General features: G+C 47.4%; 1 pseudogene; it reads left to right on the top strand.

Annotated features, from left to right (window-relative positions):
• The first annotated feature begins 15721 nt into the window (after window positions 1-15721).
• On the top strand, window positions 15722-16599 carry LOC122229908 (annotated as a pseudogene).
• The last annotated feature ends 1110 nt before the right edge of the window (window positions 16600-17709 follow it).

Here is a 17709-nt window from a genome sequence, read left to right as displayed (position 1 = left end):
AGGCCCCGTCGTAAGTGGGGTGCTGGTCATTTGTGCAGGCAGGCCACTGTGCAGATTTCTTTTCTCGCCATAATCTCCCTGGTGGATTCAAAAGGTTGGGGCTGGGAAGATTCCAGACTTTCTTTAAAGACAGATGAGGGCACACTGAGCCCCCTACAGGTCCTCCCTCCTACTCTGGGGTCCAGAAGGAGAGGCAAGACTTCCCTCCTTTCAACCCAGCTGAGATAGGCTTCCGAAGAATCACTTGGCAAGTCTGACCTGTGTCCCCCGGGGGTATGCTGGGGACAGAGGCTGGGTCAGACTCACGCCTCAAGAAGCCTACAGGCAGGGCCTTGCCAAAACAGCCTGGTGGCAGAGCCAATATGCCCAGGGCCAGCTGCACGTCCACAATGACCATCTCCCAAGGATTCGATGGGGCACCCCAGGAATGGAGGTGGCTTGGCAAAACCTCAGACTCGACTCCTTTGGGACACAAAGAGGTATCCACTCTGAACCCAGAGCCACTAAGTAAACGGCAAAGCCAGGATTCAAATTCACATCTTTTTATTCCTAACCCAAAGACCTTTGCTTATTGCTGTCCCTCTTTTTATATTTTATCAGCCAGCGTTAAGAGGTAAGTGTGCAGTCTAGAAACTCAATTTCTCCCGCACGCCTAGATAAAGGACCTGCTGAAAATAAACCCATGTAAACACAATCATTTCATATATGAGACAGCAAATGCAATCATTGGCCTCATTTTATCAGTATTGTTCGAGATAATAATTGGTGCACTAATCGAGTCTGACATCGGAGAAAGCTCTAATTTGATAAACTCCTGATTCAGGATTATAGAGCGCTGACGCTTTCTCATGAGCGGCACATAAGAGTAAGCAGGCAACAGAGTCCAGTGTATTCTCCAACGTTCTCTGGAGTGCTGTCAACCTGTCATGATTAATTCCAAAAGGAGAGAGCAGAATATGGTTTGTGGAGGTGACGAAGTTGTCCGTTTGTCAGACAAGAGGACAAGAGTCTAAACAGGGTGACAAATGTAAAGTTTGGGGGTTTGCTTTTATTCACTTGGACATTTAATAAAAAACATTTTTTTTCTCCAGAGAAATGACCATTTGAATTGTTTTTAAATTTTTTTAAGTCTTATTATTCATTTTGAGACAGAAAGAGAGCATGAGCAGGGGAGGGGCAGAGAGAGAGACTCCCAGTGCAGAGCCTGATGTGGAACTTGAACTCACAAACCGTGAAATCATGACCTGAGCCGAAACCAGGAGTTGGACACAACCCACTGAGCCACCCAGGTGCACCCAATTTGATTTTCTTTTTTTAATTTGAGAAAGAGAGAGAGAGAGAGAGAGAGTGAGAGAGATCACGAGTGGGGAGAGAGGCAGAGGGAGGGAGAGAGAATCGTAAGCAGGCTTCACGCTCAGCACGGAGCCCAACTTGGGGCTCAAACCCACGACCCGGAGATCATGACCTGAGCCGAAATCAAGAGCCAGATACTCGACTGAATGAGCCACCCAGGCGATTCAAAAATCCATATCCCTGCTTCACAAAACTTCAGGAGTTTCAAAGACATGAGTGGACATGTGCTGGTAGTGGACCAGCCACGAGTTCTAAGGATGCAGTGCTGTACCTGAAGGGCAGAAAGCAGGGAGGGGGATAGGTGGGCCCTAATACGGCAGATCAGCATTTCTATAATCTCCTCTCGACCCCCTGCTTCGTGGCTACTAAACTCAGGATTGGAAGAGCAGACCTTCTTCTGCTACGACCTGGGACACAGCGAGAGGTAACTGGGAGAGGTACGGCGTCTGGCGCAGTCAGATTGTAGGTGGTCAAGGTATGTTCAAATGAGTCACTGTGTGCGTGCAAAATTCCTGAGAACGGTGGGCTTCCCGGACCTTGCCCTCAAGGGGCGCTTATACCTTAGGGTGGTAAGTGACTTATGCTATCATTTGGTCTATCACCTGATGTCTGGGGTAGAGCCAAGTGCTCTATCACGGTCACTTTAAAGCTTGAGAAACTGCTATCTGCCCGTCCATCCGTGTGTCCATCCATCTGACACAGAATCCTATTATAGGAGCACAGAACCCAGGGCCTGACCGTGCCTGGGGTCCTCCGCTTTCAGGCCACCCTGCTGCCCCAGGTGTGGGTCTTTAAAGAGGGTCACAGCCCATGTGGGACCACAGCTGGCAGGGATGAGGCCGCCCAGGGCGCCCTGCACAGAAGGACGTCTTTGTGCGAGCTCAGTGTGGAAACTCAGACTTGGGGCAGTGCGGGCTTTCAGATGGATTTCCTATCATTTATCTTCTTATCAAAAGGTTTAATCACTTCCCGCTCTCCTGACTGTACTGGAATAATGACCCTATTCTATCCTTACCAATACAATGCACAATAGAAATGGTTCAGAGTCTCTCAGGCCTCCTAAAATGAATGTCTTATTGTACACACATCATTCAAACCACAGTAAAAGGAATGTTTAAAGAAGAGAAAGAAATCTCAGTAATCCCACGCACAGTGATTGCATATTGCCCGCCGGTCTTTGCATGTGGGCACGCCGAGATGAATTGCACGTTGAAAATTACTTGTCCTGTCATTTCCCCAAGAGGCCGAATGTATTCTGACACGTCGTGGACCTGTAGCTTCTGGAGAAGTACAGCATCTCCCCCTCTATGATTTTCAACTTCTCTATCCAGAATGAACAAGTACTGAGAAACTTGAAAATGAATCGCAGTGGTTTCTGCCCAGCGTTGGGCTGCTGAGGCCTTGTTCTGGAAAGAGTTAAAAGCTGTATTACATTCCTGGAGGGCAAGGGCTGTATCATATACCTTGATGCCTCCATTAGCTCCCCACCCCCACCAAACAAAGCTCCTTTCTATGAGATCAGGCGTATTAAATAACAACAGCAGCACGAAACCTGAGACACCCTCACGGGCAGTGGCTGATGCTCACGAGGCCTTATGCAGACCGATCGAGTCCTCAAAGTGCTTCTGGCTTCCCCAGGCTCCCCAGGTCAGAGTTAGGACCCTCATCCTCTCTCCAACATCAGAAGGGAGAGTTTTTTCACAACTCCCCGTTCATTGTATCCTACGGAAGAATTCATCACTGATAATGTCACTTGGGCTGTTTAACCATTCCTCGGGTTGTATAAGAAGGGTGGGAGGTGTTATGCACCTGTAAAAGTGGGTGAAGAGATATGGAAGCAAAGGGCCTGTAAAGACACCCTACAGTCTTACTACTAAAAATGTGGACCTCGGACCACCAGCATCAGCATCCCATGGGAGCTTACTATAGAATGCAGAAACTCGGGCCCCTTCCTGGTGCCATAGATTGGATCCGAATCCACACTGCAACGAGACCCCAGGTGGCATGGATGTGGTTGATGAGGGACCACACTTTGAAAACCACTGCTCTAGGGTGTCTGGGTGGCTCAGTTGGTTAAGCGGTTTGGGCTCAGGTCACGGTCTCACAACCCGTGAGTTTGAGCCCCTCATCGGGCTCTGTGCTGATAGCATGGCACCCTGCTTGGGATTCTCTTTCTCCCTCTCTCTCTGCCCCTACCCTGCTCCCTCTCTCTCTGTGTCTCTCTCCAAAATAAGTAAATAAACAAGAAAGAAAGAAAGAAAGAAAGAAAGAAAGAAAGACAAAAGAAGAGAAAGAAAGAAAAACAAAAGAAGAAAGAGAAAAAAAGAAAGAAAGAAAGACAAAAGAAGAAAGAGAAAGAAAGAAAGAAAAACAAAAGAAGGAAAGAAAGAAAGAAAGACAAAAGAAGAAAGAGAAAGAAAGAAAGAAAAACAAAAGAAGAAAGGAAAGAGAAAGAAAGAAAGACAAAAGAAGAAAGAGAAAGAAAGAAAGAAAGACAAAAGAAGAAAGAGAAAGAAAGAAAGAAAAACAAAAGAAGAAAGGAAAGAGAAAGAAAGACAAAAGAAGAAAGGAAAGAGAAATAAAGAAAGAAAGACAAAAGAAGAAAAAGAAAGAAAGAAAAAAACAAAAGAAGAAAGGAAAGAGAAATAAAGAAAGAAAGACAAAAGAAGAAAGAGAAAGACAGAAAAACAAAAGAAGAAAGGAAAGAGAAAGAAAGAAAGACAAAAGAAGAAAGAGAAAGAAAGAAAAAACAAAAGAAGAAAGGAAAGAAAGAAAGACAAAAGAAGAAAGGAAAGAGAAATAAAGAAAGACAAAAGAAGAAAGAGAAAGAAAAGAAAAGAAAGGAAACCACTGCTGTAGAACGGTCAGGGAATTCACATACCTGAGTATCCCCCTGGGGCATTTGCTTGTGGGTGTAGAAGAGGCAAGTAGTGAGTTTTCATTTCCGTGAAGGTAGAGGAGACCACCAGGCAGGGAGGCACACTCACCCACTTACTGCTGCCTGCTGTCTCCTGGGTCCAGACTACCCTGCAGGCCACCCCACCCCCCTCCCCCTCCCCCCAGTCTCTGCCCAAGATCTCCAGCTCTAGGTCATCAGGCACATGGGATCCCATTTCGTCACCACGATGCACACAAAGCCAATCTGAACCATGTGATATAAAATAGTACTCACTTAACAGTCTCATGCGATACACAAAATTAGAATTAACGTGAATACTCCAAATTTTTTTTTTTAAAAAGCCATCAGGAATTTCATAATTTCAGGTGCCTGGATGGCTCATTTGGTCAAGCGTCCGACTTCGGCTCAGGTCATGATCTCATGGTTCATGGGTTCGAGCCCTTGCGTTGGGCTCCGTGCTGACAGCTCAGAGCCCGGAGCCTGCTTCGTATTCTGTGTATCTCACTCTCTGCTCCTTCCCCACCCGCACTCTGCCTCTCTGTCTTTCAAAAATGAATAAATGTTAAAAAAAAATTTTACGAATTGCATAATTTCAAGACCAGGGGAGGTCCTGGGAACCATTTCTACTTTTCCCACACGCCAGGCCACAGAAATGCCTGCCATCTTTTCTCAGCATCTGTAATCCGTGAATCTTCTTATTATTTACATATATCAAAGAGTTTGTTAGCATCCTGGTGATGATTTTGCCAATATTTATCTTCACTGATGCCATTTACTGTCACCTAAAAGATCCCTGAATGGGGATGTTCGTGCTAAGGCTGATAAAAAGTTCCCCTAAATCGAAATCTGTGCAAGGGAAGTTAGATGTGGTAAAATGCCACAGTGAAACCCGTTCACACACTCTGACACGCTATTAATATAGGAAAAGGCTCTGCAAAATATTAAAGATAATGCTACGGGGAGCGGGGGGGGACAGAGCTTTCAAACCAAGAGACAACGTAATAATTACAGATTTATGCTCTCCTGGAACACATCCCCCTGACTCTACATTTATTGCCATGGGAAAGTTTGTCTTGAATTATGCAAGGTCTTCAAAAAAGCACCCGTTGCATAAAATGTGACCACAACATACATGAGAATGTTTTATTCCTTGGGTCACCGAAGCCAAAAATGTATCCTGATGCATCCAACGTGATTTCTCCCCTTGGTTATGGAACTCGACCCCTCCCCTGGGTCGACTCCCCTTGTCCAGACTCCCTTTGTCCCCTGGGACCCCACACATGACATTGCATGCATCAGACACATGATAACATGATCACCAGGCCATACCCACCGAGAGAATTGGTTTTTAATTAATTCTCTGTTTTTGTTAAAAATATATATATTTTTAAATATTTTTGAGAGAGAGAGAGCAGGGGTGGGGCAGAGGGAGAGGGAGACACAAAATCCGAGGCAGGTTCCAGGCACCAAGCTGTCAGCACAGAGCCCAATGAGGGGCTTGAACCACAGACAGAGAGATCATGACCTGAGCCGAACTCAGATGCTTAACTGACTGGGCTACCTGGATGCCCTGTATTTATTTTTTTTTTTAAGTCAGATTGATATTTTTTTGAGCCTTGGCTTTGAGCAAGGGCCTTGACCACTCGGCCAGATGGCTGTTTCACTTCTCAGTGCCTCAGTTTTCTGTCTTTACAAAGAGATCTGCCCTCAGCCTGACAGTCATTGCTCTGGGGGAGTTGTACAGAGAGGAAGACGGTACCCTTGAGGGTGAAGAGGGGCAGGGGTCGCAGCTGTGTGACCCGAAGTGGAAGTGGGCATATAAGTCCATTCGCACTCCGGGGTGAGGGGTGAGGGGCCATCACAGGTGGGGCACAGCCCTCACGCAAGATCTTCTGCAAGGCCTCTCCAGCTGAGACATACGTAGGGTTGTATCTCAGGGGAGAGGGTGGAGTGTGCCCTGGGGTCTGTCTAGGAAGTAGCCAGTTGTAGCCATGAGCCGATGAGCTTGAGTATCAAGAGGTAACTATAGCGCACCTGGGAGGCTCAGTGGGTTAAGCCTCTGACTTCGGCTCAGGTCATGATCTCCTAGTCCATGAGTTGGAGCCCCACGTCAGGCTGTGTGCTGACAGCTCAGAGCCTGGAGACTGCTTTGGATTCTGTGTCTCCCTCTCTTTCTGCCCCTCCCCTGCTCATGCTCTGTCTCTCAAAAATAAATAAATGTTAAAAAAAAAAAAAAAAAAAAAACTAAAAAAAAAAAAGAGGTAACCACAGATGGAGATCAGAGCTGGGGGAAATAGGGATTGAGACAGGTGGAGTGACAGGGTCCCCACATGCGACAGTCCTTTTGCTTCCTCCTGTGCAAACGCCTCTTTGGCCCTTACTCCAAAGGAAGCTCACAGAGGCACCAAGGGAGAAAGAAGTGTGGAGTTGAACCATCTGAAATTGCCATTTTCAGGCACCAACCAGTTGACTATTGGCAACAGCACACGTGATTAAACCTAAAATCACCCAGTGGAAATGGTGGGGAGGGAGGGTACGAAACCCTCTCAGATTTGTCTGTGGCAGGAGCTAGGCAGGGGGAGGCTGAGCTTCGGAGGAGACCTCTGTCTGTGCCCCACCATGGGGGAGGTGGCACAGACTGGGGACTTCGGAAGTGACCCTGCTCCCTCCTAGTGGTGGATGCCGAAGACAGAGGGGTTATTTCCATGAGCTGCTTGCAAACGACCACTGCTGTCCTCACTCTGCCTTGTCGGGATTTGTTTTCAGATAATGTCTTCAGGGCAGGGTAGAGACAGTCTCCTAGTCTCCTGTGTATTCCTAGCAACTTGTCTGGGTTTCGGATACCCACTGGAGGCTCCAAGAAATGGTTACTGGATGGGGCGCCTGGGTGGCTCAGTCAGTTACGTGTCTGACTTTGACTCAGGTCATGACCTCATGGTTCATGGGATTGAGTCCCATGTCGGGCTCTGTGCTGACAGCAGAGCCTACTTGGGATTCTCTCTCCCACCCTCTCTCCCTGCTGCTCCCCTGCTCACGCTCTCTCTCAAAATAAATAAATAAATAAATAAATAAACATTAAAAAAAAGTTAGAAATAGGATGGCAGTATTTCCTAAAATTATTGGATGACAAAATAGATTGTTTTCATGGTGCATCTCCCAGGACTGGTGATTCTCCCAGACTGTATTTTGGTCCTTCAGACAGAGGTTGGGCTGAAATATATTTATGCATGAGCTATGAACAATAAATTAATAAACTAGATGTCAAGGTAGAAATGGGTAAAATACTGAGGAGGAGAAAAAACTCTTTCCAAAGACTTGAGAAGTATTTCAGAAACATCAAGTACGTGTAAATAATTGATATAATATCAGTCATAACTTAATTATTCATTGACATAGGTTCCCTAATGATATGGATGAAGAAAGACTGGATTAGCCTAGTTGAAGGTATATATTTGAAAATAATAGGACTCATAGCATCAAATATATTCTCACTTTTCAATAATTCAAGCTGGTTCCACCATTTTCTTCCGTACTTAAAGGTTTTAATGTGTCTATGTAATTTGCTAATTTACCTGAAAATATGTGAAAGGCACAATCTTTGGTATCATGGGTCTACAAAGATGAATCAAAGGAATTTGTCTTCAAGTCCCTCTATGAAAAGAGGTGGTAAACCAGGAAGATTAGATTAAATGAATATTTTGGGATAAGTCGGTATGTGAGAGACACAGACAAGTGCTGGGAGTTTCTGAGGGAAAGAGAGATGTTGCCTTCCAGCTGTGGGAGGAGACATGTCTTGGTGTCGGGCATTCTTTCCGGGAAGGTGGTCTGTGGGTGAGGAAGGCCATGGAAGGCAGGAGGAAAGAGCGTCCTCTAGTGGACACTATGGATTGTGTTTAGACGTGAGCACGTTTGTACGGTAAAGTAGCCAACATTAGCCAGTGCCAGTGGGTGTGTGAGAGGTAGAACTGACAGCTGGAAACCCACAGAACGGGTTTGTAAGGGCCTATAATGGAAAGTTCTGTGTGAAAAGAAATGATGTGTATTTTGGAAATGTGAAATCCTCAGCTCTGCTCTGTCTGCCTTGGTAGTACAATGATCCGCCAACCAATACCTGAGAGTCACCAAGGAGATCCTGGAAATGAGCACCAAGTGCTTTGCCCAGGGAATGAGGATGGAAAGAGCCCCTTGGGTTCGCACTATTTAAGATAATGTAGGGACAAAATAATGAAACCCGGTCGTTTCCGTGTGAGGACGCTGGGAAATGTCCCGGCAATAGCACCTCAGTCTCACTTGGGGTCATCGCTGACGGAATATGGCCATGAAGAGGTGGCTCTACACGAGTGGTATGTGAGCAAATAAAAACCAAACATGGCGCCTGGGCTTTCAACAGACTACAGCCAGGATTTCCACGATGACCGAACGCCTCCCCTGTGCTCTCATTTCTTGTTCCTATCAACCCCATACATTATATAATTCCCTTTTTATACCTTTTATAAGGAAGCTCAGGCTCCGAATGGTCTAAAAAAACTAAAAGATGCGAACTCGCAAGCCAGTGGCGGGGCTTTGATTTGAATCCAGGTCCTTCTGATTCCCAACACAGGGCTCCCCAGAAGTCACAGCCTTTACCTCATAGGTAAAGGGGCCAATTCCTCCCTTTCTCAGAATCTTGGGACCCCTGTCTGTAAAGGAGGGTGTGAGGATGGGGAGGAGTATGCACATACCAGTACGAAGTCTACTCACATCCCAGGACCGTTGTGCAGCTCAAATGTGAAAGCATGTTTTCTTTTTTAAAAATGTTTCATTTATTGTTGAGAGAGAGAAAGAGAATGGGGGAGGGCAGAGAGAGAGAACACGAAGCAGGTTCTAGGCACTGAGCTGTCAGTACAGAGCCCGATGCCAGAGCCCGATTCAGGGCTCGAACCCATGAACTGCGAGATCACGACCTGAGGTGAAGTTGGACGCTTAACCGACTGAGACACCCAGGTGCCCAAAAGCACGTTTTCAACACTGAGGTAAGGACTATATTAACAACCCCCATAGGGGTTAGAAAAAAACCAAAGCCCTGCAAAATAAGAGCTCCTCCTGGGTTGCCTGGGTGGCTCAGTCAGTTGAGCGTCCGACTTCAGCTCAGGTAATGATCTTGTGGTTCATGGGTTTGAGCCCCGTGTCGGGTTCTGTGCTGACAGCTCAGATCACGGAGCCTGCTTCCGATTCTGTGTCTCCCTCTCCCTCTGCCCCTCCCCAACTCACACTCTGTCTCTGTCTCTGTCTCTCTCTCTCTCAAAAATAAATAAACATTAAAAAATTAAAAACAAAAGAGCTCTTCCTAAAAACTGCAGAATTGGCACAGCTGGGCCATAATGGGAGGGCCGTGCCTTTAAAGGGTGTGGTCAGTCAGCACCTGGAAGGGTAGAGGGGAAACTTCTCAGGCCCTCCACTTTTGCCTGAGGCCATCTTCAGGTCCTAAGTACGTGGGACTGGACTTAGCTGTCCTTCCCCTTGGCCATCAAGCATAGCATGTAAGCCCAGAGGCCAGGGCTAGGCCTGCAGAGGCCCTTCCCTGACTGCAGCTGCCACCGGCTGCCTGCACTGTGTCTGCCCTCACCGGCCAGGGCCCCGCACCCACGGCCAGGCGCTTGCCCTGATAGAGAGCTCAGAGCCAAAGCCACCACCAGTAATGCTGAGGGATTTGCTCTGGGGCCACGACATTGTCCTGCCACAGCAAAAGAAATGTATCCAGATGGAGGCCAGGAAGCCTTCCGTTCTCTGCTGGCAGAGGGGGCCCATGTCTCCCCACCGTCTGCAGGATAAATCCATTCAAAGACCCCAGCTTCCAGGGCATAGGGGGACCCCCAGGCCAAACCCAGAGTGAGTGCTGCCAGATTTCTTTTTCAATTCATAAGTCTTGGTGGATCAGAGCCTGCCCTCTCAGCTTTGCTGAATCCTCTCTGGCAGGAGCTGTGCACAAAGCCACGGCCCAGGACAAGAGTCTAGGGCCAGCAGAGAAGGTGCCACGTACCTAGCAAATGACAAACTTTTGGTTTGAATTTCCAGTGTAAGGAAATATTGATGGAGGGTGGCCATCACCCAATGATGGAGGGTGGAGCCTGGGTCGCTCAGTCAGTTAAGCCTCTGACTTTGGCTCAGGTCATGATCTCATGGTTCATGAGTTCGAACCTCGCCTCGGACTGTATGCTGACAGCTCGAAGCCTGGAGCCTGCTTCGGATTCTGTGTCTCCCTCTCTCTCTGCCCCCCCCCCACCCATGCTCTCTCTCTCTCAAAAATTAACATTAAAAATTTAAAAAGAAAAGAAAAGAAAAGAAATATTGATGGAAGGAAGGGAGGAGTTGTCTCTACCTTATCCTGAAAATGGCCTCTGCCTTCCTCTTGGCTCGCAGGTGGATAATAGCTCTTCAGGGCTTTGGGCTGCCTTCCAATGAAAGTTCCAATCCTTCCAATGAAAGTTCCAATCCGAAATTTTTCCTGGGCTCCAGACTCCCAACAGGCCTTTGGCTGAATGTCAGTGGGTCTGTGAACTTGAACTTGTCTGCATCTAGTCTATACTGCACATGGCAGGAAGAGTCCCTATTGGTTCCCAACCAGCCTCTATTGGGATGCTACAGGGCCCGGAGCCTCCTTGTGTCTTGAGACATCCATGATCCCATAAGGACTGTTGCTGTAGGAAGATAAGACTCCTCTGTTCTTCCTCTCTGAGAACCGGGACCCTTTGTTCCCAGACTTCCATGAGTGGTTTCGTCTGCCTAGAGCATGAGTGGCAGACAGGGTCCAAGGTGTGGCTCTGGAATTAGTACTTAGATTTGCAGAAACTTGGCCTCAGCCTCATCCTTCCCAGCCCTGCTTCTCCCTCAATAAAGCAAGTTTCTTTCTTTCTTTTAAAGTCTATTTATTTATTTTTCAGAGAGAGAGAGCGAGCACATAAACAGGGAAGGAGTGACACAGAACCTGAAGCAGGCTCTAGGTCCTGAGCCGCCAGCCCAGTCGGGCTCAAACCCACAAACTGCAAGATCATGACCTGATTCGAAGTCCGACGCTTCACCGACTGAGCCACCCAGGCGCCCCCAAGAGAGCAGGTTTCTGGAACCATGGAAACTGATACTCAGTTACCACTGGATGCCCGCAGGGGACCTGATGCGGGCAGAGTGCAATCTGCAAAGAGACTCCAAAGCCTCTCTGGCTCTGCAAGCTGACTAGCCCCAGGAAAAGAATGTTAACAGCTCGCCCTGAGCTGAGCGAGCTACAGAATCCTGTCTTGAAAGGAAGAATACCACCTGGAGGTAAACAAGAACTAACAGAAGGGGCCGGGCAGCAGCCCCCGCTAGCCAGAAGAAACAAGGCAACAGGCGGAATCCAGGATGGTAAAGAGCTAGCTGAAAACATCCCAAGGAAGTGTCTAGATGCTACATATTTCCAGTGCAAGAACACAAGCAACAGCAACCACACAAACAGTTTCAGAAGCCAGGGGCGGTGGTGCAGGCAACAAATGCGAAAGTCACCTGGCCAGGGAGCGCCTCTCCTCTCTGCAGAAGTCCTGAGGTCTGGCAAAACCAGTGGGGCGAGGGGAGGAGGGCACTGGATGCTGGGCTCCTGTGAAAGCCCAGAGACCCCTCAGCATCCGGGCTGTGCGGCCCCTCCACTTGGGAATGCAAACCTGGAAGAGCCTGGCTCCTAAGAAAAGGCTCAGCTCCATGCCCTTAGCACAAAGCTCAGGAAAGCCAGTCTTCTCCCTCCTAGCACAGCATCCTCCCTCCTGGGCAGTTCAGCGCATCCTCACTGTGGCCGGTCGGTTGTTTGTCCACTGCTTCTGCGGAGCAAAGGGGAAGTGTAGGAAACAACATCTTCCACCAGTTGCCCTTCTCTTTTTAACAGTGCACCTTGCTCCCAGCTCCATCTTAAGGGGGGTGTGGGGAGTGGGGCAGCAGAGGCCCTCCTGACCTTGATCAGCCTGGCAATCTGACGGGCATGGGTAGTGCCAGAGAGGCCAAGCGGAGGCAGAAGCAAACAGGAGAGCAAACTCTCTTGTTGCCATCAGACAACGGGAGTCCGAAGCCACCGCCATCGGATAGGCTGATCTTTCAAGAGAGGCAGGACATCTGCATCTGTATATGAAATGTCCCGTTTACAATGGTGGGTTGAAATGTTCAGACAGTAGTTTTTGGTGGGGCAGGCTCCGCCAGGCGCCTACGCCGCTCCGTCTCTCCCGTGGGTAGGCAAGTGCTCCTGCAAGGGCACCACGCGGCCAGCCCTGGGCTGCCCTGCTCCCTCCAAGCCCACCGGGCAATGCCCCAGAGCCTGGCAGGGCACCGCCTTACTGCCATCCAGAGCAGCCTGCTCTAGAAGAAGAGGTTTCCTCTTTCTGGAAAGTGCAATCTGCCAATCTGAGCAAATAATTCTGGCCCCTCCGCGGGCACCGTTTCTAGTCTGGAACAAGGCACCCATCCTTGTCCGCTGTGGAATCTGAAACACGAGTTGGCGGGATGGCGCCCACCGTTGCCTCATGTGGCCACAGGGGAAGAATGATAGCCTTTGGGCATTTGGAGCCCCTCTGAAAACAACGAACTGTTAAGAGTTTCGCCAAAGAATTACTGTACCGAAGTAATAGTTATTGACATCATTGCAAAGCCTCAGTCCTGTTCTGCCTTGTGTCTGTGAAATACCAGAGACACCAACTCTTCCCCATTGTATGGACTGAAGCTGAAGATTGAAAAGGTTAAGATTGGTCAGCGCCCGGGGCACCCAGGCGGCTCAGTCAGCTGAACGTCTGACTTTGGCTCAGGTCATGATCTCAAGGGTGGTGGGATGGAAACCCGCACGGAGCTCTCTGCTCTCAGTGCAGAGCCTGCTTCAGATCCTCTGTCCTACCCCCCAACCTTCTCTCTCTGCCCCTCTCCCATCATGCTGTCTCCCTCAAAGATAAATAAAACATTAAAAAAAAAGACTGCTCAGAGCCCCCATCTGCAGAATCAGACTTAGGATTTGGACCTCTGGGGTGGGGACCTCCTTCTAAAGGAGGGGCCTCCCTACTTGAGGCCACCTCCAGTCCTCCAAACTCTGTAGAGATTCCACTTTTCAAAAAAAAATTTTTTAATGTTTATTTTTGAGACATAGAGACAGAACACAAGCAGGGGAGGGGCAGAGGGAGAGGGGGACACAGAATCCGAAGCAGGCTCCAGGTTCCAAGCTGTCAACACAGAGCCCAGAGCAGGGCTTGAACCCACAAACCACAAGATCATGACCTGAGCCAAAGTGGGATGCTCAACCGACTGAGCCACCCAGGTGCTCCTAGAGATTCCTCTTTTATTCCAGGGTAGGGACCTTCTTTCACCTTTTCCTCTTCTTTCCTTCCTCCCCTCACCCCTTCTCAGGAAGTGAGAGCCAAAAGTCAGAGGCTTCGTTATCATAATAAGCCACCACAGTTTTGCACTCCAGAGGGGGTCCATATCAACAAGAGAAAGGGTTATTTTGCTACTGGATTATTTATTCCCCTGGGAACCCCATGAGGGCTCCTACCTGGTGAGATGGCAAACTGTCTGTCAAGAGACCACACCTATAGCACATCCCAAGTATTACAGACAAACACTGAGTTACCCAGTTTCATATGATTCCTTGGGAAACACACACAATATGGAGCTAAACTGGATAGCAAGTAGAACAGCTTATTCAACCTCCTCTTTGAATGTATCACTCTCTGGTTTACCAGGGTACCACGTATCCCCACTTACACAGAGGGGAAAGTCCATCATTACTGGTGACCTTCAATATTTTTATGCATTCTAGTGTTGCTTTTAAGCACAGAAATATTGCTCATGGTCTTTCTTTCTTAATCAATCAGCCAATCATTAACAACTCGTCATCTCTGCCCTAGTCTTTAAAGAACATTTAGAAGGAGAATGAGAAATACTGGGTCCTTCATTGATCAATGGAATATGTATAGGCATACATGTATCTATATGCACATATATACTAATAATACAAAAGAATATCAAGTTGAACTGCTAAATGTGTAGAGACAGCAAGTTCTTCAAGAGTTCAAAGAAAGGGTCAAGGGATTACAATGAAAGAGAAATCAGGGAAGCTTCCTGGAGTTGGTGATGTCTGAACTACAACTTGAGAAACAGGGACAATTTTCCTGGAGCTTTAGGGGCAGGAATGACCTTGCTTTAGTTGATGGAAGAAATGAAATTCTGATTGGGTGGCAGTGGGGCAGCAGAACCCAGTAAACAACACGGATAACACTTTGGATAACGTGATGGGGAAATATCTGGCTTTTTAGTTCAGCGTGTGTTTGAACGGAGTTGAACAAAATCGATTTGTTAGTGGTACTTAGCAGAATACACAGGTGTCAGAAAGGGCAGCCAATGCTGGGGCGCCTGACTTAGTTGGCTGAGCAGTTGAGCGTCTGACTCTTGATTTTGGCTCAGGTCATGATCCCCCGGTTTGTGAGATGGAGCCCCATGTCAGGCTCTGCACTGATAGGTTGGAGCCTGCTTGTGATTCTCTCTCTCTGCCCCTCCCTCGCTTGCACTCTCTCTCTCTCTCTCAAAATAAATAAACTTAAAAAATTGACAGTAACAACAAAAAAAGACAGGGCAGCCAATGCTAAGCACTAGGGTGGGCAACTAATGCCTATTAAGAAGAAAGGAATCTTATCAATCGATAGGAAAATAACCAATATCTTTTTTGAAAAAGTGGGCAAAGGACAATATTAAGCATGATGCAAAAGAAGGACACGCACAGCTGGTAAGAACAGCTGCTTATATTTGGCACGACGTGCAAACCTTCAATTCAGCAAGGAAGTCTGCCTTTTAACACGTAGCCTCAAGAAAGAATTCAGAATTTGAACAAAATCCTGTGCAAGGATTTTCAGTACCTCGAGCTTATCGTGGTCAAAAACTAAAATAACTTCTTAAGTGGAGAGTCAGGGACAATGTATAAGAAATGTGTTTATTGATTTTGAGGGTTGGTTGCGATATATTAGCAAATTTTCTAGAAGGCATCAAGCAGATCACGCGACCCTGTGCGGTGTGTATGCCATTTGTGCATAAAAGTAAAAACAAACAAAACTATCCAACCTAAATATGCACACACACACACACACACACACACAAATATACACACACACATGCATAGATATTTATCCGTATTTGTTTTTCTTTCCATCTATATGTATATATAGGGATACCTGCACACACATATGCATATATACATAGATGTCTATACGCCTAGATGTTAATACTCCTTATTTCTAAGTAGTAGGATTATATGTAACATCTATTGCCTTCTTCTGCATATGCTTTATGTTTGTTTTGTAACTGTTTTCCACAACAAGCATCTTTTTCTCCTTTAATTTAAAAAGAAGGAAGCTCAGAGAGCCCTGTGCAGCTCCAGCACGGCACCAGCCTAATTGCCATCGCGCAGCGGTCCCTGCCTCGCCCTCGTCCGCAAGGTCAATGCCAAGCACAGGGAGCAGCGGCAGAGGACTCACATCCACGACCTCTGCCTGCTGGGTCAGGGTCATTGCAATGAAGCTTTGGGGAACAATAAAATGGTTCCTTGTGAGAAACGAATATGGTTTCAATAAACAAAAAGGACACTGAGGAAGACGTATTTTGTACACCAAGACTGCCATAAAGAAGAAAAGCCCCAGGAAGAACTTTCTCGGTGTAGTTGGTGGAGAGACTGGAATTTGATCTTGTTGCAGGAGAAAAGGGTACAGGGGCAGCAAAGGTCACGTGCCCTGGTGGGGTTCCAGTGCAAGGCGGTGACACAGCTCACCAGAGGCATTATAGACTATCCAAGATCGGCCGGGTCCTCCACACAATCACCAGCGGAGCTACCAAAGCGATGAGAGTAGGGTGAAAAGAGAGGGGATGGCTCTTGGAGGGCTCCCCAAGATCAGGGCCAACAGTCCCGGCACTCCCATACTGCGCGTAGGCTCCCAGCTTCCTGCTGAGCACAGACTGTGGGCGTGGACCCCAGGATCCCAGCCCTTCTGTTGGGGGAGAAAAGGTGGAGGGGGCTGACAAGCGGGGTGCAGGAGAAGAAGGTAGGCCATAAAGACAGAATGTGTATCGGGGTTATAGACCATGACTTCCCAGGGGTCCCTTCTTATCAAAGACGGCCTAGAGAGGATGGCAATGAAGAAGGTAAGGGGAATCAAGGAGATGAGACCCAAGGTCAGCAGGTCCCTCAAGGTTAGTACCCACAAAACTTCAATTTCCCACACAGAGGCTCAGAAAACTGGAAACCGCTGGATAGCACAGAGACCAAAGCAGCGGACCCACCGGCTGAGACTTTGCTCCAGCATGAGCAGTGCAGGGCTGAGTAAATGCTCACTGACCGTCTCTACCACCGGCTGGTTGAGGCATCCAACAAGAACGAATATGAAATTCCAGCAATAAGAAATGAACAAAAGATTGGAGCTGAGGGCCTTAAGTGCTTGCTTTTTGCCCATTGATCAGATACCCAAACTATCTGCATTAGCTATGCAGGATGGGGTTTCTATTATTTTTACCTAATCTCTTTTTGGTCATGACAAATGTGTGTATGTGCATGCGTGCATGTGTGTTTTAAAACCTGGTTTTTCTCAACACACCTTTAGAGGTTTTTTTCCTATGTGGTCAAATTGAAATTTCTAGGAACCTCATTTTTAATCTATAATAATAGTTTCTGACTTGCTTTTTCAAAAGGATCAACAAACAGCAAACACTTGTTAATAAAGATCTTAAAGGTACAACTTCTTTGTTTTCTAAGTTTATTTATTTATTTTGAGAGAGAGAGGGACTCAGGGAAGGGCAGAGAGAGAGAGAGAGAGAGAGAGAGAGAGAGAATCCCAGGTAGGCTCCACGCTGCCAGCACAGAGCCCAAGCGGTACCTTGAAGCATCGAACCATGAGGTCATGACCTAAGCCAAAATCAAGAGCCTGATGATCAACCTACTGAGCCACCCAGGTGCCTCAATAAAGACCTTAAATAATAAATATAACTTTAGGGGCACCTGGGTAGCTCAGTTGGTTAAGTGTCTGACTTCAGCTCAGGTCATAATCTCATGGTTCATGGGTTTGAGCCCTGTGTTGGGCTCTGTGCATACAGCTAAGAACGTGGAGCCTGCTTCAGATTCTGTGTCTCCCTCTGTCTCTGACCCTTCCCCACTTGTGCTCTGTCTCTCTCTCTCTCTCTCTCAAAAATAAACATTAAAAAAATTTTTTTAAATAAATAACTTTAAAACTGTAAAGGTCAGATTCTTCTGTTAGAGCCCCAGTTAGTAGGATGGATGGTGCAGTGGTAATTTATTATGGTAGAGAATGTCCTGAGGAACCAGGCAATTCTGAAAGAAGCATCCTAAGGTTTACAGCCCAGAGCCCAGCATCCGTGTGGCTTAGCAGAGGGAAATGTTGCTTGCCTTCCCGAAGTTGTACTTCCCAGCGTGTATTTCAAAG

The sequence above is a fragment of the Panthera leo genome, chromosome A1 (genome assembly GCF_018350215.1).
Source record: "Panthera leo isolate Ple1 chromosome A1, P.leo_Ple1_pat1.1, whole genome shotgun sequence".
Classification (NCBI taxonomy): Eukaryota; Metazoa; Chordata; class Mammalia; order Carnivora; family Felidae; genus Panthera; species Panthera leo.
This window is presented reverse-complemented; position numbering and strand designations above follow the sequence as displayed.